Here is a 23845-nt window from a genome sequence, read left to right on the forward strand (position 1 = left end):
GGCTAATTGGCCTATAATTTTCCATCTTTTGTCTTGATCCTTTCATGAACAAAGGGGTTACAACAGCGATCTTCCAATCATCCGGGACTTTCCCTGACTCCAGTGAATTTTGAAAGACATCAACCAATGCCTTTGCTATTTCCTCAGCCACCTCCCTTAGAACTCTAGGATGTAGCGCATCGGGGCCAGGAGATTTATCAATTTTAAGACCTTTTAGCTTTTCTAGCACTTTCTCTTTTGTAATGGCAACCATACTCAACTCAGTCCCCTGACCCCCTTTAATTGTTGGGATATTACTCATGTCTCCCACTGTGAAGACTGATGCAAAGTACTTATTAAGTTCTCCAGCTATTTCCTTATCTCCCATCACTAGGCTTCCAGCATCAGTTTGAAGTGGCCCAATGTCTACTTTTGCCTGTCATTTGTTTCTTATGTATTGAAAGAAACTTTTACTATCATTTTTAATATTACTGGCTAGCCTACCTTCATATTTGATCCTTTCCTTCCTTATTTCTCTCTTTGTTAACCTCTGTTTGTTTTTGTAGCCTTCCCAATCTTCTGATTTCCCAGTGCTCTTGGCCACTTTATAGGATCTCTCTTTTTCTTTAATACTTTTCCTGACTTCCTTTGTCAGCCACGGCTGTCTAATCCCTCCCTGGATCGTCTTTCTTTTCTTGGGGATGAACCTCTGTACTGTGTCCTCAATTATACCCACAAACTCCTGCCATTTTTGTTCTACTGTCTTCCCTGCTAGGCTCTGCTTCCAGTCTATTTTTGTCAGTTCCTCTCTCATGCCCTCATAATTACTTTTATTTAACTGTAACACCATTACATCCGATTTTGCCTTCTCTCTTTCAAACTCCAGACTGAACTCTACCATATTATGATCGCTGCTTCCTAAGCGTTCCCTTACTTTAACATTTTTTATAAAGTCTGGTTCATTACAAAGCACTAGGTCCAGAATAGCCTGCTCCCTTGTGGGCTCCATGACAAGCTGTTCCAAAAAGCCATCCTGTAAGCATTCCATGAATTCCCTTCTTTGGATCCACTGGCAACATTATTTACCCAGTCCGCCTGCATATTGAAGTCTCCCATGATCACCATGACCTTGCCTTTCTGACATGCCTTCTCTATTTCCCGGTACATGTTGCACCCCTGGTCCTGACCACTGTTAGGAGGTCTGTACATAACTCCCATTATAGTTTTTTTGCCTTTGTGGTTCCTCAATTCCACCCACACAGACTGCACATCATCCGACCCAAGTCATTCATTGCCATAGATTATCTTTCCTCTGTGATCTGAATGTTAAATTGCTTTTTGCTGAGTCTCCTTTCTTCACATTCCAGTCACTACATGGGATTATCAAAGTCTATCTAGAGTTTGATTTAGTGTAATAAAGCTGTATTTTCTGGTCTATACAGGTTATGTTTTGTTTCAACTTAAAATCAATGGAATTGAAATTTCTGCACTTTCTATATCAGGTGGATGATGCAGCACATTGATTTTCTTCCCAAGCAGTGAAATCAAAAAGATCACCAATATATCTGACTTTGAGTCATAAAGTCTGTTCCTGATTCTACACCTGTACCACTTGTGTATTGCACTGAAAATTTCTGCTTCATTGTATATTTCTGATTTTGCAAGAGAGGAATTTATTCTGAGCAATGATGCTATGTGGAATTGACATGCCTGTTTTAAATTGGAAAAGAGTTATCAACGCTATGGGTGGAATCTTTTATAGGGGTGTCAAAGATATGGCTTTGGCAAGAATTGTGACATAGTGCATGAGAAATCCACCAAGACCTATTAAATTTTCAGAAGCAACTCACTGCATCTTTTATCTATGTTCTAGGAGTCAAGGCGAGATTCTTCTTGAGAGCGGCAAAAGTTGCCAATTAAAGGGAATTATTGCTTGTTAATGACCTTATTAACTGCATATCTTGGTTCTTTAATACTCAGCTTCCTTTCCTCCCACCTTCCTGAGCAATCTGGATGCCAAGAATTCTCATCATGTAAGTCAGAGTGGGTACATGGCGACTTCAGCTCAGTACTTGCTCCAGATGAGTTCTATGTTGGCTGCCACGCACCTCAGGCATATACTCCATGGACACAAGCCTCAGCCACCCTATGTCCACGGCCATTGGCAGTGGATATGTGTCAGTCTCTGAGAACCTTTGTGCCACATCTCCAATCCATCTACAGGATGATTCTGCACCTCAGTGTTGCAGCTCCTGGTGAAACGGCAACTTTCATTATATCCATCAAGGACAATTTGTAATTCAGGGACCTGTACCCAGCTCGTGGACTGGTCCATACTGCATAGAGTCGTAGAGATATACAGCTCAGAAACAGACACTATGATCCAACGTGTCCATGCCAACCAGATATCCTAAATTAATCTAGCCTCATTTACCAGCACTTGGCCCATATCCCTCAACTCTTCTTGTTCATATGCCCATCCAGATGCCTTTTAAATGTTGTAGTTGCACCAGCCTCCACCACTTTCTTTGGCAGCTCATTCTTTCACATGCCACCCTTTGCATGAAAAACGTGCCCCTTCGGTCCCTTTTAAATCTTTCCCCTGTCACTTATCCCCTTGTGTTCTGGACTCCCCCACCCCGGGGAAAAGACCTTGTCTATTTACCCATCTCTGGACTACTTGCTTGCTTGCTTAGTGTTCACTCAGTCTGTCACTTGTCAGATGCTCATACCACCCTTGCCTTGCCCTGTGCTTTTGCACTGTGCCCTTCAGACAGATGTACCAAACTCACCATACTGCTTTGGGGAGACTGGGCACCTCCTAGCAGAGAGCTCTAGGGAACATCTCTGGGACACCCGCACCAATCAACCACACCACCCCGTGGCCCAACATTTCAACTCCCCCTCCCACTCTGCCGAGGACATGGAGGTCCTGGGCCTCCTTCACCGCCGCTCCCTCACCACCAGACGCCTGGAGGAATAAGTCTCATCTTCCACCTCGGAACACTTCAACCCCAGGGCATCAATGTGGACTTCAACAGTTTCCTAATTTCCCCTTTCCCCACCTCACCCTAGTTCCAAATTTCCAGCTCAGCACCGTCCCCATAACTAGACCGGACTTGTCCTACCTGCCTATCTCCTTTTCCACCTATCCACTCCACCCTCTCCTCCCTGACCTGTCACCTTCATCCCCTCCCCCACTCACCTATTGTACTCTATGCGACTTTCTCCCCACCTCCACTCTCCTCTAGCTTATCTCTCCACGCTTCAGACTCTCTGCCCTTATTCCTGATGAAGGGCTTTTGCCTGAAATGTCAATTTTGCTGCTCCTTGGATGCTGCCTGAACTGCTGTGCTCTGCCAGCATCACTGATCCAGGTGCTGTATTACCATGCGATTTAGTACATATACAAAACCAGGAAGTTTGTCATTGTTGTCAGCAGTTTCCATTTAAGTCAAAGAAGACAGTTTTCTTTAAGGGAGTTAAGGGCAAACAAAAACAGAAAATGCAAAAGAAATTCAGCTAAAGAGAGCAAACAGAGTTAGTTTTTAAAGTTTACTGACTATTCTTCAGAACAGGGACAAGGGCAGTTTCTGATGCCAGATCAGGGGCTTGCACATGGTCAGTCAGTCATTCAGGGTGGTCAGAGTCAGGAGCATCTCTTAAAAAGGGATAAGGAGCTGAATCATAGGTAGCACACCACTATCCTGACTCTTTCAGGCCTATTGTGGGCCATTTGCCTCCTCGAATGAGAGGCAGCTTTTACAGAGATGTAAAGTAAGTGGCACAGCTGATTGCTTTGGTGCATGTGAGGAGGTGTCCTGAGCGAGTGAGTAGGCAGCAGAGCCGACATGCATCATCAATGGAGTCAGGGTTGGGATGTGTGACAGTGAGTGATGTTGCAAGCACCGGTGAGAGTGGTAGAGCATGAGGTTGGTGGGAGGTGGGTACAGGAATAATGATCGAGCAAGAGTGAGATATTGAAGAGAAAATGGTGGCAGTAATGCTGGCAGAGTGGAGAATGTCAACCTTTTAAATTTGGACTAATATCCCTGGCCACAAAGCAGGATATCAGTTTCCCATTGTTTGCTATTTCTGGGGAAAATGTCAGAAATTGTGCAGAGCAGTGCCAGACTAAAAGTACTTGTCCAGATGCACAATGGCTTTTTAAAGATGGAACCAGTTCCAGAATATTCTATCAACCCAGAGTTGTTCTGGCTATGGCAGGTGGTGGATTTAGGGCTAGAATTGGGTGAGAGTGATGCTATAAGGGTGAGGTTGACAGTTAATGAGGAAGTTTGGGAAGATATGGCAAAAGATCTTGCCATGCCACATGGCGAGAGTCCCTCTGTGAAACTTGATGCTTAAAAGTAAATTCATCTGTACAGTGTTGATGAGTTATATGACAATTTGGTGTTTATTTTATGGTTATAATTTGGAGAGCCACACCATCACTGATTTGTGTTAACGTTAGCTGATGTTAAGCAGAACTGTGATAAAAAATTAATTTGCTTCCAATTCTTGATGACCTGTTGATATTACAACATTTCCAAGGGTGCTGCTATAGTCCTTCCTGAAGTTCTTTATTTTGATGGTCATTCTTTGTTTGGCTTTCAATGATCTTCTTGTACAAATACAATGTTATCAAAAAATATTTAAAATGCAATTAAATACATATGAAAAATTGAAATAAAAAGTTTCTTACTCCAGAAATCATTATTTCTTCCTCAGACTTGTATGCATGTTTGCTCGGTGAATTCTTTGCCGATCTTTTCTCCCTTTATTAAAACATGACCAAATGTTGAAAAGATTGGCAGACTGATTGTTAACTTGTTGGGCCATGTACAGTACCTTTAGCCAACAAATCCTAGAGTGGGATTTGAATCCAGAACTATTGTCCCAGAACGTACTGAGCCAAAAAGCCTCCTGAACCGTATACAGTGAGTAACTAACCAAAGACCTTGGGTGGAATCCTATAAGGGCCTGAACAGTGTGGACCATGATAAGAAAAATGGGACAATTGAGAAGTTGGACCAGGCCTTTCTCGATATTGTGAACACCTCCTATTTTCAAACAGAGCCCTTGGCATTGAGATGAGATTCTTGATAGGCAGCGGTGAGATGCCTATTAAGGGGCATTATTGCTTGTTAACAGCTTCATTAACAGTGAATTGCCCCTCATTAATATTCAGCTTCCTATTTTACCATCCACTATCAATTACCTTTTACTGGAAGTGATCTGCAACCACAAAATATCAGGTTGAACAGAGTCACTCTCCATCTGATCAGCAAAAGCATGGACATCATTTACTCTAGATAGGAACTACCATGCCATTGCAAAATGCTGCTACACTTCATTTACAATCATATCATTAAGCATGTGTAATGCATGTGGTCTGAAAATATTGCGCTGCAAATGTTGATCACAGACACTGTCCACCATGTCTTTGTAAATTTCACATGGCAATCTCAATGAAGCAGATATTACCACCACTGACTTAAGAAGAGGTGGATATTTCTTATAATATACACAGTACTAGCAAACTTCCAAGGGCATTGTAGGGCACAGAACCAATCCCCCCTATATCTGCTCTGTGAGTACAATGACAGACACTACTACACACAATGTGAACTTCCATGTTTGATGTGAGGATAGGATGGGAAGCATTCAGAACACATGGAATGAGAGAAAGGTAATTTGAACATAAAAAGGAATGCGTGAAAGACAGCCTGGAGAATGATTGGTGCTAATGGGGACTACTAGTGGCTGACAGTGGGTTGATTGCGGTAGGAGCCTAGTGATGACAAGGCCTGGTGTATAGGATTTGGAGTAAGCACATGGGAGAAGGTGCTCAGGCCCTAAAATTATTGAATTTGATATTGAATGCTGAAAGCTGCAACATCCCCATCCAGAAAATGAAATGCTGCTCTCCCAGCTTGGGCTGAGCTTTGCTGGAGCACTGCAGCAAGCCTGAGACAGCGATGTAGGCCAGGGAACCTGATGGTGTGTTGAAGTAATGGGAAATGGGAAGCTCAGAGTTATTTTTGTTGAGAGAACATAGATATTTTGCAAAATGATCACCCAGTCTTCATTTCATCGGCCCAGTATGGAGGAGACCACATTGTGAGTGTCAAATACAGGAGACTAGATTGAGTAAACTGCAGGTAAATTGCTGCTTCATCTGGAAGATACATCTGGACTCTTGGATAGTGAAGAAGGAGAAAGTAAATGGGCAGGATTTACACATTCTGGAAATGCATAGGGAGTTGCTATGAGGGTGTGGGGAGATGTTGGGAGTGGACCAAGGTGTCCTAGAAGGAACAGTCCCTGTGGAAGGCTGACAAGGGAGGGGAAGGAAATATGAGCCCAGGGGGTGGCAGTCTGCTGGTGGTGGTGGAAATGGTGGCTAATGTGATTGTTGGTGGGGTAGTAAGTGATCCTATTGCTGTTCCGGGAGGGAAGAGAAGGAATGAGGGCTGGAGCGAGAGATGGGTCGGAGAACTGGCTGAGAGGCACTGTCAACTGCGGGAATCCTTGTTTGATGAAGAAAGTGAACATTTCAGAGGCCATTTTGTTGAAGTTGGCATCATCAGAACAGTTGTGAAGCAGATGGAGGAATTGGGTGAATTGAATGGAGACTTTATTAGAAGCAGGGTGTAAGGTTGTATAGTCAAGATAACCATGAGAATTGATAGGATTGTAATGAATACTGGTGGCCAGCTTATTCCCACTATCTTCTCCAAACCCACTGACTCCCATAGTTGGTCAGCATGGGTGGCACAGTGGCTCAGTGGTTAGTGCTGCTGCATCACAGCACCAGGGACCCAGGTTCTATTCCAGCCTTGGGTGACTGTCTGCGTGGAGTTTGCACATTCTCCCTGTGTCTGCGTGGGTTTCCTCCCACAGTCCAAAGATGTGTAGGTTAGGTGAATTGGCCATGCCAAATTGCCTACAGTGTGCAGGTTAGGTATATTAATTGGGGTAAATGTATGGGAATGGGTCTGGGTGGGATACTCTTTGGAGGGTTGGTGTGGATTTGTTGGGCCAAATGGCCTGTTTTCACATTTCGCGATGCTATACCTGCTTTTCATTTATATTATGGGTGAACTACACCCTCGAATCATTTTGCTTATGTTCACTTTCAATGGCCGTAAATACAAACTCTTTTTTGGAAATAGCTGAGTGCTTGGCTGTCTGTGACAATCCCCTACAGGATAATGATAGCTTGCTAGTCTGTAGTGGGCATTGGAGACAGAGTAGAGGTGACTTAGAAAGGATGAGAGGATGGGATGTGGCTAAGGGCAGGTAAATTGTGTGACCAAACAGTAATTGGGGCAAGAAAGAGGTGCTGTGTGTGGTAGGATGTGTCAGCTATGTGTCATGTACTGCAGCTCTTGGATTTGCTTTCTCATTAAATTGCCAGTGAAAGGTATCTCCACAATACCTAAACTTGGCCATTTTTAGACTGGAGTTAAAGGTGGCTCTGGTGTCAGAGATTCCAGTCTATTCTGGGATATCCAATCAGTGGCGAGTTCTTCTGACTATGAGAAGTAGTAGATTGGGCTAGCATTGTATGCAAAGGGTGCTGTAGAAGTGTGGTTGGTAGTTAATGAAGTAAGTTTGGGATGATATAGCGAAAACTCACTTGGCCTCATGGGAGAAAAGCGCTTTGTGAATCTCGACAAAATTAATATTTGGAGGGATATTGGTGAAGTGAAGGAATGTGGGACTAGTTTAGTCTGGGATTATGGCCAGCATGGACTGGTTGGACTAAGTGTCTGTTTCCATACAATATGACTTTGAGTCTAAAATTGACACTTAGCATACTATTTTGGATTTTCCATTCTAATTCATATTCTCCAATAATCTTTCATTATTGAATGAAGTATTCTGAGGTGAATGCAACCTAGAAGCTTCTTTACATTTTCATATTTCTTGTATAATTAGCTTGTTTTGCATATTTCACTTTTGCACAGTAGAAACAGAATTCACATCATTCCAGGCTTTGGGAAAATGCAAATTAGAATAACTCAGACACTAGGAGAACAAGTTTAACTCTTCTTGTACACATATTTACATAAATATCACCTAATGCATGAATAAGAATATATTTATTAGTGATGATAAGGCTATTTACGCTTCGATGGACATTTGCTCATTAGATGAATTTTTCAGCTAAGGTTCAATAACTAAAGTTCAGTGAGGATTTCTTATTCCTGACCACTATCCAGTGAATCATAGGGCTCATTAAGGTCCCCCAAGTTAGATGTCTGGTTAGAGGGATGAAGGTCTCTTTAACAAAAGGGACCTTAACAAAAGGGTCTACAGTGTATTCTAAAATGACTGTTTGAGGTCCATATTCTTAACTAATTATGTTGGAATTCAGCTCTTGATTGTCTAAAAGGGTCATCACATAGTTATACCATATACCAGAAAAGCCAATAGTAAATTCTCAATTTTTCATGTGTAAGCTATTCTTTACAAAAGATGAATGCACTGATTCTACTGAGTATTTCTAGCGGAGGTGAGGGTTAAAATCTAATTGTTGAGTTTATCAATAGCACACATCAAAAGGCTAGTCAGCCAAGGGGAAGGCAACATATTCCTACACTTTTGTTTTTGAATTTATCAATCAAGAAATTAATTTTACAGTTAAGCTTCATTGCACTATTCATCTGCAAGATCACCATTTCTAACCGATATTTTGTATATACAGTGGTGTTATCGCTGTATTCGTAGTAGAAATCAGCTCCAATTTTTTCCCGATTGAGAATATATGCAAATTTCTCATTTGTACTCACTCCTTCTTTTCACAAAATCAATTTGTTTCATATTTATTCGTGGGATGTGGGCATTTCTGGTAAAATTACAACCCTAATGGCTGTTGGTCCTGATGGATGAGATTTTATGGTGAAACATCTCAGTAAGCCTCACGAGAGAGAAGCCCTCAGTGAAACTCAACAAAAAATAATGTTTGGAGGGATATAGGCCAAGTGTAGGCAGGTGGGACTAAGTCAGTTTGAAAGTATGGTTGGCATGAACTAGTTGGACCCTAAAGAGGGGAAAGAAAATTGTTGTGACTGAATCCTAGTCTTGGTGACCTGTGTCACGATCAGGTGAGAAGGTGAATTGGCTTTCTTCTTTTTAACTCACTTGGTTGGCTGTAATGAAGATTTTAATTGTTTTTAAGCATACAACAGTATCATATTTTGATGAAAACACAGTATTAGTCAAGAGTAAGGAGCCAATTACAATATTTTTCTCAAGTGAAAACAAGAGTAATTCTATTACTTTCAGAAAAAAATATAAAATATGTACATAAAGTTTATAAAAGAGAAGAGCATCTGATGTGAAAAACATGTTTTTAACTGCATAAAATCTGTGTCCTTAGAGTTTTTGGGGTTTTAGGTTTAAGCTGACACCACAATTGTTTGTTAGCGACTGGAATCTTCTTCATTAGCAAAATTTGACTTCATACTGAATGGATGTTTTTCTAATGTGGTTTTCACAAGGTGTTTCTTCTAAGAGGCAGAGAGAGAGAGAAAGAGAGTAATCCCTTCAGATTCGCTGTAAAATCCACCAACCATCTCTCTGTCTTACCCAAAAACTGTTGAATGAAGTACAGTTCAGTTTTGTAATTATGTATCTGGCTTTACTGTTATTTTAAGCTTGATAATCTGCAGTTAAATGTTCCATCCCAACATTTAATATGTTCAGACAGTTGTAAATAAAACAGGAGATACAGATCGGAGTGACCGATTTCAATCGTATTGGTGACAAGTTAAGGTCAGACTGGGTCTTGTTTATTGATGATTTCATGAATGCACTCAACCCAAGTCAGGTGATTATAACGGCCATCTTGAGTTAGTGATTTCTCTTTTTAAAATCAGTTTAGTTCATGAAAAGTAAGAGACATTAATATCAGATGAGGGGAATCCAAATTTGATAGACCATTTCTACCACTATCAGAAAACATATCATGCTGTATTCTTATTTACATATTTTAAATGTTTGTTAGACCATTTCAGAATCAACCACATTGTCATGGGTCTGACATCACACATAGTCAAGAAGACATAAGAGCACTGGATTGTTTCCTCAAATGACTATATTATAACCTGTTATCACCAATTAGTTGGTTTTTGTGACAGTTTAGTTCTTCAGTCAAATTTTCATTTTCAGCATGGTCTGCACTTGCACTTTGAAATGACTGAGTTGTTTTAACATATTTGTTAACAAATATTGATTATGAAAACCATATTGAATGTTAATATGATGGAATGGACACTTACCTCACATTGAATTTGTAATTACATGCCTAAGTGCCAGTGAGAATAACATAACCATAGCCTACAACGTAGATTTATCAATGCTGTTTGTTTGGAACCTATTTATTTCTGTACAATTTTGTATACAACCAGTTCAACATAGACTAACAAACATAAACCCACTTGGGACTTCACTCTATGTCATAATTAAGTCTATTTCATGCCACATGTGTTTCAAAGCATTTCTTGTAGCCATAATAATAACCTTCTCACACGAAGCCTGATTATGAATTGCTCTATCATGAATACACTTGACTTGAACAGACAGGACCATTGATTGAATCCTTTCAACTTTTTGTTTGCATTTCTGCAAATTCTTTATCATGTACTAAGTCAACCTCTAAAAAAGATATCTATCTCTTGCCTGGTAAATTCTTTATTTGTATTTTTTTCCATTTATTTCTGACAGTATTCAAATAATGTTTTATAAGCTTCCTTATGGATTGATTCTCTGAAGGCAGTCAGGCTGATTTAATGGTAATATGCATAACTTACCTTGAGGCGATGGGGTGTGCAGATGTGGCACCATCACCTTACTGCTGTCAACACTGAATATGTAGGAGTGAATTCTATGGCCCAGTTGCGTGCAGTCCTAATGCTGGAATCCAGGATTGACCATGCCAGGAGTCAATGAAGTAGCTCTTTTGTGGGTTGTTTAGGACACAGGTCAGATAAATACCAGAAGCACGGAAATGAGAAATTATGGCTACACCGTGGAATTAAATTTGTTGAGTTTCAAGTTAAGAAGTTTGATATTGTATGTTGTTCTAATGAATTGCTTTACTTTATTGAAATGAAAGCCTTGACTGAAGCTTCAATTAAAAAATAAAGTAATTTTTCTTGATAGGAAGTCTCGACTACAATGCAATCCAAATGCGTTTGTCTAAATTAGAATTTTGTTTTGTTCTTGACTTCGTCTATGAACAAGTCATCAGTCATCAGATCCAAATTGTCTTGAGTGATTTTTCAGTTGGGTTTGTTTATTTTATATCTTTTATTATTTAATAGGAATCCAGGCCAAACCACTCAGGCAACAAATAATTCATTGCGTCTGTTGTGTTTGTTATTATTCAATCCTCTGAAATATTAGTTATAGACTAATTTGTAACATTGCATTAGTTGTTGCTGTCCAAGGAAAGTAAAAACCTTGTAAAACTAGTGAGAATTTTACTTGTCATATCAGTGTTGCTACCAAAGTTGTCTTTCATGACTTCTGCCATGTTTCATCCTTACTTGGGCTGAAGCCCATTCCTAGAACTACTTCTTGGAAATTCTGTGATTGAATCTGACTTCCCTCAACTCATATTATTGTCATTTTCTTGCTTGAGCTTGGTTTTGGTTGAATGAAATATTTTTGAGCTGGCCATTAGATCTGTAAGGTTCACTTCAGTTAACTGTTCTGTATCCAGGTGAAGGTCATATTCAGAAATAGTCTGCTGGACTTTTAGAAATAATGGCAGAAAAATAATGGAAATAAATAGCATATCCAGCAACATCCTCAGATGATTCCAACGCTCCTCCCCCAAGTCCCTCCTCCCTACTTTTTATCTTAGCCTGCTGGACACACCTTTCCTCATTCCTGAAGAAGGGCTCATGCCCGAAACGTTGATTCTCCTGTTCTTTGGATGCTGCCTGACCTGCTGCGCTTTTCCAGCAACACAGTTTCAGCCAACATCCTCAGAGAGAAAAGCAAAGGTAACATTTCAGGTTGATAACTTTTCAGCAGCACTGGAAATGGATTTTGCTCTTGCTTTTGATGAGCTTTTCAGTTGTTTTGTTCCACTGGGTTACATGTGAGAAAGAAGGATGTAGGGGTGCCTCTGTGCTTTTTCTAACATTGAATTTGAGCGTAAAATATTTGACCATTTTTTTCATGTTGCACTTCTTACTGAAAATTGTTGCTTTTATAAATATTTTCTGGTGTAGAAACTTTTGAATAGCTGTTGTATGATTTTCTTCATTTGTAGTTTTGGTGTAGGCAGTGCCTTGGAGGAAGGTAAATCAGAGTAGAAGTTGGAGCAGTCAGGAAAATTGGCGTCAAGGAAGGCAGAGGTCAAGCTGTGTTTTGGTTGTATGGAGGAAAGGCAAAGAATGAGAAAGGGCTGAAAGGATACTTGGCAGGGAGGATCTAGGGCATTGATACAATGTATACTTGAACATTGTCAAAAGTCACATGACATCAGGTTATAGTCCAACAGGTTTATTTGAAATCACAAGCTTTTGGAACGCTGCCCCTTCATTGCACCTGATAAATGGGCCGCGCTCTGAAAACTTGTGATTTCGAATAAATGTGTTGGACAATAACCTGATGTCGTATGACTTTTGACTATGTCCATCCCAGTCCAATACCGGCACCCCACATCATCACTTGGACATTAGTAGATAGAAAGACCAGAATGTTGTTAAGAAGATTAGTGGAGATAAAATAATCAAGACATTCTAAAATCATGGGTTTAGATCAGAGTGGTGCTGGAAAAACACAGCAGGTCAGGCAGCATCCAAGGAACAGAAAAATCAACGTTTTGGGCAAAAGCCCTTCATCAGGAATAGAGGCAGGAAGCCTCCAGGGTGGAGAGATACTCACTGAGATTCTTATGGAGAGAGGAGGAGAACTTCTTCAAGGTAGGCATCCTTGCAAGAGGATTTTCAGTAAGGTTAAAATCATGTGCAAGTGGAAATTAACATGGCAAAAAAAAAATCCAAACCGTTTTGGAAGGGGAATGAAATCTAGCATTAGGCATGGGAAATGCTTCAGGGAAGAAATGGCTGAAAATTGCTGAAGTATGTAATCTCAGCATTGAGACTGAACGAGTTATAGCTTTTCATAAAATTAAATGATCTTCAAGTAAAGATGTTGATGAAGACTCAAAACATTCTTATGAACAGGTTTAATTGTGAGAATGTTTTGAGCCTTTTTTTATCCATACAGGTAAATATCCAAGTGGAGGTCCAAAGACATCAAAAGAATAGTTTGAGAAATTTCATTGTTTCAGTTTTTTGTTTTAGTCTTGGTAAATTTTCATTACTGTTTATGGTCATCCCTTGAATCGTGAATCCAATTTAATGGAGAAGCATAATTGGATCTATGGTTGAGTTTCAAATGTCTATGGAATATACATCAGGCAAGTTGTACAATGGCTATCAGTGAAGATGAAAGATTTCTTAAATTTGTTAAGATTGATTTATTCAGCCTTGGTTCTAGAAATATATTTACTGTCAGTGGAAAGTACTGTAGACATAGGGAGCAATCTGTCTATCTGAACAGATAGGCCTGACGCACACTTGATATTGGGCTTCATGTCTCAATTACATGATATCACTGAGTACAAGATGAGTTGGCTGCCTCCAGGCATTTCCCCGGCAGAGACAAAAATGGGAAAAATACAATTAAATGGACAACTGAGACATACTGATCTGACTTGTCATTTCAAACAATATTCAAGAAGCTTGAAACCATCCAGGATAAAGCAGTATGCTTGATAATCACCACATCCACAAACATCCACTCCCTCCACCACTGATGCCGTATATCAGCAACGTGTACCATCTACAAGGTATGTTGCAGAAATTACCCAAAGATTCTTAGACAGCACTTTCCAAACCCATGATTACTAGCATCTATAAAGACAAGTGCAGCAGATATATGGGAACACCATCACCTGCATATCCCCTTAGGCACCCAACACCCTAACTTAGAAGTGTATTGCCATTCTTTCGTTGTCGCTGGGAATTTGTGGGTCAACTTACAGAATGGGGACTGCAGCAGATCGAGAAAGCAGCTTGCTGCCACATTCTCAAGAGCAACTCGGAGCGTACAATGAATGCCCACTCATCCATAACCCATGAGTGAGTACTGTTTTTGAAAAAAATGGAGGTCCATTAAAACCAGTACATTAAGTTCCCCTTATTACAGGCTTGTTACTATGTTTTCCCACCAGGCAATTGGGTGAGGGGGAAGAGGATAGGGGATAGAGATGCAATTGGGAAGTGGAGTCGTCTATGGTCTCAATGCTGCCATGGAAACAGGTAGAGCATTCTCTGCTCCTGCCAGCTCCATATATAATCAGCATTTTATATTTAATTTTCATGGCGGTCTCTTTAACTTGATTAGTAAGGCCACTTGCAGATTATGTTTTCCTGAATGGATTTGTCTCACTATCAATTAGATTGGATGCAGGCCATACAAATTGTACAATGAAGACCTGAAAACAAACAAGCAAACACACATGCACACACGCACTATGTCCATAAACCGTAAGGGGTACCTGACCGACAGGCTACAAAAAACAAATGTATATGGGATACCTGAAAAGTAAAACAGGCTATAAAGGGCTTAAACCTCCTGAATCTGTCTGCCACTGAGCCACTATAACATCAGTGGAGGTGCAGGAGAAACTGCATATGCAGCAGCTGAAACAACAAATCAAGTGGTGCAATGGCAGAAATTCCAAAGAAACTAGGGCTATAACAGAGTAGTAAACAAAAAGAGTATTGGCCCTCTCTCAAGACAATGTTTGCTGTTATTCAAACTATCTTAAGAATATATGTAATTTCTTCACAGTATCAATTACTATCATAATAATGAAAATAGCATGAGAGGTGTTAAAATCATCATGTTGATTTTAAACAAATACGCTTCTTGGAAATATAATTTTTAGATTTTTTTAATCAACTAAATGGACAATGTTAGAATTTAGACCTGTCCTTTATTTTAGTAAATAGGCTCAGGGAAGACTAATGGTCTAGTCATCTGTTTTTATTTAGGTACAGCTCTTTTTTTAGAGATGTTTGGAAAAAAGATAGCAAAACTGACAGATACTTGACTTCTGGATAATTTTTCAAGTTAAACTTATTCAATAAAGAAGTATCTCTTTCAATGAGTATAGATATTCCAGAAAAATATAATTTACTGAAAAAAAATTACAGAACACTGGGGCTTAGTTACAAACAGTCAACACTGCCAGACTCTGTAATTTTGTTGACATTTGTAAGTAATAGTTTGACTCCTAAACAACACATGAAATGTGTTTTGAATTCACAAAGGGTGTATTTAGTGAAGTCATTCATGGTAGGGAGATGTTTACAGGTGAAACCAATAACTAATTGAGTGTATTACATTCTTGGGAATGCAGGAGGAAACATCTTGTGAAACCACCAATGTTTGGAGAAAATAATTTGTGTTCTTTGCCAGAAATGGGAGATAGAAGAAGTCAAGATTTCTTGCAAATGATTTATCTCCTATTTCAAATGAAGCATAAATAAGCACAAAGAGCCAAACATTTTGACAAAAAAAATCAAGCAATTGACTATTCAACTATTCAAAACTGCAACTTATTTACAAACACCCTAATGAATTTTTGTACTAAATCTGCCTTTCTTCTGTTATGCCAGCGTAATGCCAGTGGAAAATGCAAGTTGGGGGCTGGGTTTGGGCCATTAAACTGTGGTTAATTCTTTGCAGTGTGACTGACTGAAGAATGTGTAAGTTATGAATCATTAGTAGGCAAATGAGAAAATACCAGTTTGTATACATTCTTGAGTATGCCACTAGGTAAAACACAGAGGTTGGAGAAAGGATTTAAATCTATCTAGCTCCAGTCTTTTTCTTTACGGACAGGTGAGGTTTGTTAATTCACTTGCAACGTATTTGATCTGGATGTTGTTCTCAGAACACTTTTTGTTTGAACAAAATGTTACTCTAGGCAATTCCTTTTAGTGCAGAGGTAAGTTTTCAATGTCAATTGTCGTCTCAAATATAGACAGTGTAAACATGTTATTCCTGTCTCTGATCTGAAGCAGACTGTCAAAAGTTAAACTCGGTTGTGGGATCAGTATATTGACATTTTTGGTATCTGATAAAAGTAGTTCTTTAGTAGAAAACTTGTAGGTTTGCCAACAGGTGGAATTACCTCCCTGACGCTAGTTGGCTCTCTTGTTTGTTTTTATCTATTTTGGGAAGAGGTAAGATATCTTCCAAAAATTTGACTTAATATTTTTAATCAATAGATTTAGAAGTTTTATCCAAATGCCTTTTCTGATATATTTTTCATTTTACTGCAATAGTTTATTCTTTCATTTGAACCTACTGTTTTCTATGTAGAGGATATTGGCAATAAAAGTTGTGCCATTTAATATGGCTTTAGCAGACATCTCAAAATGTCTTTAAATTGTATAAGAAATACATATAGCTAAAAAATTGCATCTTAATTCTCTCCGAAGTATTGCAGAGTAATGAGATCTAGTCAAAGCGTTAGTTGTGGGCATTTCTTTTTCCTTTCACTTTATGCAAGCTCCAGCTGCTTTTTCTTTTAATTTGTTTTAACTTTCTCTTAAGAAGTCTGCTGTGTTTCGGCTGTGTTGTGCCTCAGTCTTTTGTTATGGTGTCATGGTAAAATTGAAGAAGCAGCATGAAGAAGGTTACAAGGCAAACAAAGCGCAGATTTATGCACATATTTGCAATGCAACAGCAAAGTTGCATGTGTTGTAAATTTGCAGCTGGCACATAGCACATTGGTTTACAATTGTTTAACCTATTTGAAGTTCAACATGAAAACTTCTACATTTTGTCACTTCATTTGTACTAAACTCTGCAACATGAGGTTAACCTTGTAGCAAAATTCCAATCTACTTGTGAGTCTAAACATTTGAAACAATGGTTCTGAAGTGACTCATTTTCTTTCCGATGTGTGCAGTTGCCAGGCAGATGCTGTACTTTGCACTTTGTACCGGATGTCTTTTCATTTACTCAGATTACTGAGAGTAAGTGATTTTAAGTTAATGATACATTAAACTTTGAGGCATAATTTAAATTAACATGAGACATTTCACTGATTTTCTTTCATCTCTAGATATAAAGAGTAGCAAACCGTTCTCGTTTTCAGTTCTCTTACCTTCTCCCACCAGCCTGGAAACACACTTTCATTTATTTCATATTCATAGTGTCACATTCATGGTAACATATCACTTTTGTTAATATGTCATGATTTAATTGGTTCATGGGATGTGAGTTTTGCTGACAAAGTCAGTATTTAGTTCCAATACCTAATTGTCCTTGAGATGATAGCAGTGAGCACTTTCTTGAACCACTGTGGACCTAATGACGTAGGCATGCCCAGGATGTTACTCGGAGGGAACAAAATTTACTCTTCTAGTGATAGTAGAAATCTAACTTTTGCGTGAAAACAATGCTTGGAATTAAGAAAAAAACAAGCATTTTCTACTTTTGGAGATTGACAGCGAATAATGAAAAACAAAGCACTGTACTAGAAAGTATGCAGTGCTGTCTTTCCAAGCCTTATACGTTCAGGTAGAAATGTGAACACACAATGCTTGGATCAATAAATATTTCTTTCAGCCTTGGTATCTGGCTGTATCATTAAAAAGTGCTGAATAAACACGATGCTATTTGGGGTACTGTTGCTACACAGAAGCCATTTCATGGAAACAAATAGAACTAAAGTAGGAGCTGAATGTACCATCTCGTATTTTCTTTCTGATTAAATTTGAGGCACACAGGATGGTGCATTGCATGGTAGAGACAACTCTTGGTCTGAATGAAGGATTCTCTTGTATTAATTATGGTGTGAGCATGTTCCAAATTGCATCAAGTTCCATTCGTTCTTCACCTCTGTACTTACTGACTGACCATAGCTCCAGATCCTGCAAAGCTTTGAGTTTAACATTTTCATTTTTTTTCAGATTCCTGCATGATCTGACCTCATCTATCTCTGTAACATCCTCCATCTCTGTAACCCTTAGTGTTTATTCAGTTCTGGCCTCTTAATTATCTTCATAATATTACTACTGGTTGTCATGCTTACAAATGCTTAGGCCCTGAACTCTGGCATTCCCTATGTAAATTTTTCTCTCGCTCACTTCCTCTTTCTCTCTTCCCTCTTTAAGACACTTAGTGAAACATATCTCTTGGAGCAAATCTTTGGTAACCTGCCCAAATGTCACCTTACTTGACACAATGTCAAATTATTTCCCTAACTTGACTACAAAATGCATTAGGATGTTTAGGGTTGGCATGGTAGCTCAGTGGTGAGCATGCTGCCTCACAGCAACAGGTGCATGGGTGACTATCTGAATGGAGTTTGCACAATCTCACCACGTCTGTGTGAGTTTCCTCCAGGTGGTCTGGTATCCTCCCACAGCCCAAAGATGTGCAGGGTAGGTGGATTGGCCAAGCTAAATTGCCCATAGTGTCCAGGAATATGTAGGTTAGGAGGATTGGTGCAGACTCAGTGAACTGAATAGCCTATTTCTGCAGTGTAGTAATTCTATATTAAAGATACAATGTAAATGCACATTGAAATATAACTGCTGGACCAATTAATAATGCTCACTGATGTCCAGTTTGGCTTCCATCAGGGCCATTCAGCTCTTGAACTCATTATAGCCTTGGTTCAAACACGGACAAAAGAGCTGAATTCCAGCTGTGAGGTAAGAGTGACACCCCATGACATCAAGGCTGCATTCAACTGAGTGTGGCATCAGGGGATCTTGGCAAAGATGGAATCAATGGATATTGGGGCAAAGTTTCTGGTGGTTGGAGTTATAACTGACCCATAGGAAGATGGTTTTGGTTGTTGAAGGTCAGTCATCTGCAGAAATATCCTGGATCTGAGGAGTTCCTCAGGCTAGTGCCCCAGGCCCAATGATGTTCAGCTGCTTCTTCAATGATCTTCCTGACATCATAAGGTCAGAAGTGGGCATGTTTGCCAATGATTGCATTATGTTCAGCACAATTCATGATCCCTCAGATATTGAAGCAATCCGTGTTTAAATGCAAGATGATCTGGGCAGTATCCAGGCTTGGGCTGACAAATGGCAAACAGCATTCATCCATTTAAATGCCAGGCTATGACCATCACCAAAATGAGACAATCTCACTCCCGCCCCTTGACATTCAATTGACCATCGCTGAATCCCTCACTATCGATATCCTGGGGATTACCATTGACCAGAAACTCAACTAGACTTAGCACATAAACACAGTGGCTACAGCAGGTCAGAGTCGAGGAATACTGCAGCAAGTAATTCACCTCTTGACTCCCCAAAGCCTATCTGTTGTCTACAAGGCACAAGTCAGATGTGAAGGAATACTCCCAACTTGCCTGGATGATTGCAACCCCAGTAACATTCAAGAAGCTCAACACCATCTAGGACAAAGCAGTCTGCTTCATTGGCACTACTTCCTCAAGCATTTACTCCCTCCACCAGGGACACTCAGAAGCAGCAGTATGTACCATCTACAAGATTCACTGTAGAAATTCATGAAAGGTCCATAGACAGCACCTTCCAAACCCATGACTCCTTCCATATAGAAGCACAAGGGAAACTTGTGCTCAGCGGGGGTTGGAACCTGTGGAGTAGTTCCAGTACGCAGAAGGATGAGAGTAGGGAGGACATGGACAGGATTTCACAGCCACAGGAATGTGCTGGCAGACAGCAAGCTGGTTTGAAATGTGTCTACTTCAATGCCAGGAGTATTAAGAATAAGTTAGGTGAGCTTGCAGCATGGATAGGTACCTGGGACTTAGATGTTGTGGCCATTTCGGAGACATGGATAGTATTGGGTCATGAATGGATGTTGCAGTTTCCAGGGTTTAGATCTTTCATTAAGATCAAGGAAGACAGTAAAAGAGGGGGAGGAGTAGCTTTGTTAGTCAAGGACAGTATAACAGTGGCTGAAAGAACTTTTCACGAGGACTTGTCTACTGAGGTGGTATGGGCTGAGGTTAGAAACAGGAGAGGAGAGGTCACACTGCTGCGAGTTTTTAAAAGGCCTTTGCAAAGTTCCAGGGATGTGGAGGAGAGGATTGGCAAAACAATTCTGGGCAGGAGTGAAAGGAACAGGATGGTCATTATGGGGGACTTTAACTTCCCCAACATTGACTGGAAATGTTATATGGTGGAGGTGGGTACTGCAGATGCTGGAGATTAGAGTCAAGATTAGAGTGGTGCTGGAAAAACACAGCAGGCCAGGCAGCATTCAAAGAGCAGGAAAATCGATGTATTGGGCAAAAGCCTTTCATTCCTGGTGAAGGGCTTTTGTCCAAAACATTGATTTTCCTGCTTCTGGGATGCTGCCTGGCCTGCTGTGTTTTTCCAACACCACTCTGATCTTGACTGGAAATGATACAACTCGAGTAAGTTTGATGGATCAGTGTTTGTCCAGTGTGTGCAGAGGGTTTCCTGACACATTATGTCGATGGACAGAGAGGAGGGGAAGCCACACTGGATCTGAACTTGGTAATGAACCAGGCCAGGTGTTTGATTTAGTGGATCGGTGAGCACTTCGGAGAAACTGACCATAATTCTGTTATGTTTAATTTAGCAATGGAAGGGGATAGATACATGCCACAGAGCAAGAGTTATAGATGGGGAAGGGCAACTATAATGCGATTAAGCAAGATTTAGGAGACATAGAATGGGGTAGCAAAATGTTAGGGATGGGGACAATCGAAATGTGGAGCTGGTTTAAGGAACAGATATTGCCTGTCCTTGATAGGTATGTCCCTGTCAGGCAGGGAGGAAATGATAAGGTAAGGGAACCATGGTTTACTAAAGAAATTGTATCTAGTATTAAGCAGAAGAGGGAGGCTTATGTGACGTTGAAATGACATGGTTCAAATGAGGAGATGGAGAGTTACAAATTAGCTAGGAAGGATTTAAAAAGAGAGTTAAAAAGAGCAAAGATGGGACATGAGCAGTCTTTAGCAGGTAGAATAAAGGAGAACCCGAAAGCTTTCTATAGGTATGTGAGGAATAAAAGGATGACCAGGGTAGAAATAGGGCCAGTCAAAGACAGAAGTGGGAAGCTGTGTGTGGACCCTGTGGAGATCAGAGAGGTGCTAAATGAATATTTCTCATCTGTTTTCACTCAAACAAAGGAAAATATTCTAGGGGAGAAGACTGAGATACGGGATATTAGACTTGAAAGGACTGAAGTTAGTAAGGAGGAGGTGTTACCAATTCTAGAATGTGTGTAAGTAGGTAGGTCCCCAGGGCCAGATGAGATTTATCTGAGGATTCTCTGGGAAGCTAGGGAGGAGATGGTAGAGTCTTTGGCCTTAAGTTTTGAGTCATCATTGTCTACAGGTTTAGTACCTGAGGAAAATATTTCTATTTTTCTACTCTTATGAAAACTTCAGACTTCCACACATTATAATCCACCTGCTACTTTGTTGCCCCTTGCTTGACCATTTGAGGGGCTGCAGTGAGGTGAGCTGTCTCAAGTGCAGAAGGACAACCAAGCAGCTATGGATGAGAATGCTGGAAGAATTCCACCCCAGCTAAATTCTTTTGGTTGCTGAAAAAAATTTGGGCTTTGCTGAATGGGGCATATGAAGAGGGTAGGAAAGGTGTTAAATTCCACACATTGACTTTCATCATTTTCCCGGACAGCTCTCCTCATGACAGGATAGCTCACAGCTTCACTTATTTCTTTCCCTGAAGGCAACTCACATCCCATCTGAGGTTCTAACATTTCCTATTGTCCTCTCACTTTGTGCCATGCAGTCACTTCTTCCCCTTGTTAGAAGAGTTGCATAAGTGCTCCCATGCCGTGATAAAGCTTGGCATCAGTGCCATAAAGATAAGTGAAGTGCAGGATAGATGAAGTGCCTTCAAACAGGTTGGAAATCATTTGTTAAGAAGCAATGGTACTCTCTGAAAGAAGAGGCATTTTTTGCAACAGCTCCTGAATGGAAGTGCCTAGATCTCTTCAGTATAATGGATCAAAGCCCTCTGACAAACTACTGACAAGTGGAAAATGGACACAAATGGATACTCCCTCCCCCAACTCCCCACAGAGACCCTGAAGAGTGCAGTATGTCAGAAAGTGGACCCAACATCACTTTTACAGGACTTAATTCTTTATGCAAATTGAAACCCACCTCCCTTCACCTGAAAACCAAACCACCCATCCCAATTTGCTGTCAGTTGACCATTTCTTTCTATATCTATTATGAGCCTTTTATAGCCTCGTACTTTCAAATTTATACATCTTTTCAGCTATTAAAGGGAGCTTTCATTTCTATATATTCATGAAATGTTGTGTTCCACAATCAACTCCTGCATTAAAATGCCTTAAGGCCAACAACCAAAATGCAATCTCTTAAATTGTAATTGCAAATAAATCTGAGTTATAGACTGCAATTTAGCACAATGAATACTAGCTTGGTTTTAAAAAAAATTATGAACTTGGTTGAAGCAATCAAAATGTGAATGGCAATTCTTGATTATAATGAGGAATAAAAGGAGTAGATTTGGAGCTAAGTCAGAACTAAAATGAAAACTGATCAGTACCAAACATGAATGTAAATATTCAAATTTACATAATATTGAATAGCTTTTCAAATGCCAAGTTGAATTAAGGCATGCCTTTTTTATAACTGCTGCTTTCTTTGACATGATCCCAGAATGCAATTATTGATAAACTAAAATACACAATTACTTTTGCTTCCAGTTCTTCAATATAAATGAAGAGGAAAGGTGCATTTTGTGATAGCAAGGAACTTTCAGGCAAATTCAGTTCTGAAAGGAAAAGCTGAGATTTAAAAAAAGAATAGTTTAAAAGCCAATTATTTTGGCTGCTGGACACACCATACTCTGTGACAGATGTGATATCTATGATTCAAAAGTACACCTTAAGTAGGATCGTTTGCTCTCTCTGGTGCAGAGGGCAGAGGAGGGAAGGTTGGGTGATGGCATTACTGATTGCCATTACCTTCCTGCCTCTGCCTGAATTAAATTCTAGGTGGAAAGACTGACCTTCCATGTTCTTGAATCAGGTAATTTGCTGAATGTAGCTCAGGAGCTTTAATTAATGATCTAGAACTTTATTTGCTGGTATGTTGGCTATTTAGAAAGATTTGTCAGAGTTTATTAACCTAGTGTTAAAGGGTGAAATTGACCAGCAATGCTAAACAGGTTTTACAGTCATTTTTATTTTTTATTTTCCATTGACTTTGAAATAAGGTGAACATTTTATAAATTTTGACTGCCAATTCCTTATGAGTCAGCTCATGCTTCTGGAATTAACTAACTTGACTCACCTTAATGACCTGAATATATCTTCCAGATTTTGTGATAACAGCACTTACTTCCGGAATAAAAGCAAAATATTGCAAATGATGGAAATCGGAAATAAAATCAGAAAATGTGAGAACTACTCAGTAGGTCTGATTGTGCTTTGTAGAGAAAAACAGTTACCATTTCAAGGCAAATATAACTTTTCCTCAGAAACCTTGAAAGGTTCTGATGAAAAGTTATATTCAGCTCAAAATGTTGAACATGATTTTCTACTTCCTGAGGTGACGAAGATAATAGCGAATGCAAGTTAAGTGAGAGTGCAAAAATCAAAATCTTGCCTTTGAGGTAAACCTTTGCAATTAAGTCGTCCTCCTCACATGGTGATTTTTTTTTGCCAGCAGGAAACGAAGAGCCTTTATATGTGCATTTGCAGCTCATTAATTCCGCAACAGATTAGAATTAATTTCCCCTTCCCACTTGAGATACTTCATAAAACA

At 39.8% G+C, this 23845-nt stretch overlaps 1 protein-coding gene across 4 annotated transcripts in view; it reads left to right on the plus strand.

Annotated features, from left to right (window-relative positions):
- Positions 1–23845, plus strand: part of nckap5l (NCK-associated protein 5-like) — an 807388-nt gene that overhangs the window by 171739 nt on the left and 611804 nt on the right. The window contains exon 1 of one of the 4 annotated variants that reach the window (XM_060827142.1): positions 15873–15924. The exons of the other annotated variants lie outside the window; for them this stretch is intronic. The gene's annotated coding sequence lies outside the window, so the exon portion shown is untranslated. Of the gene's footprint in view, positions 1–15872; positions 15925–23845 lie in introns of those variants that run through there. 4 annotated transcript variants of the gene reach the window in all.

This window comes from Hemiscyllium ocellatum, chromosome 7 (genome assembly GCF_020745735.1).
Source record: "Hemiscyllium ocellatum isolate sHemOce1 chromosome 7, sHemOce1.pat.X.cur, whole genome shotgun sequence".
Classification (NCBI taxonomy): domain Eukaryota; kingdom Metazoa; phylum Chordata; class Chondrichthyes; order Orectolobiformes; family Hemiscylliidae; genus Hemiscyllium; species Hemiscyllium ocellatum.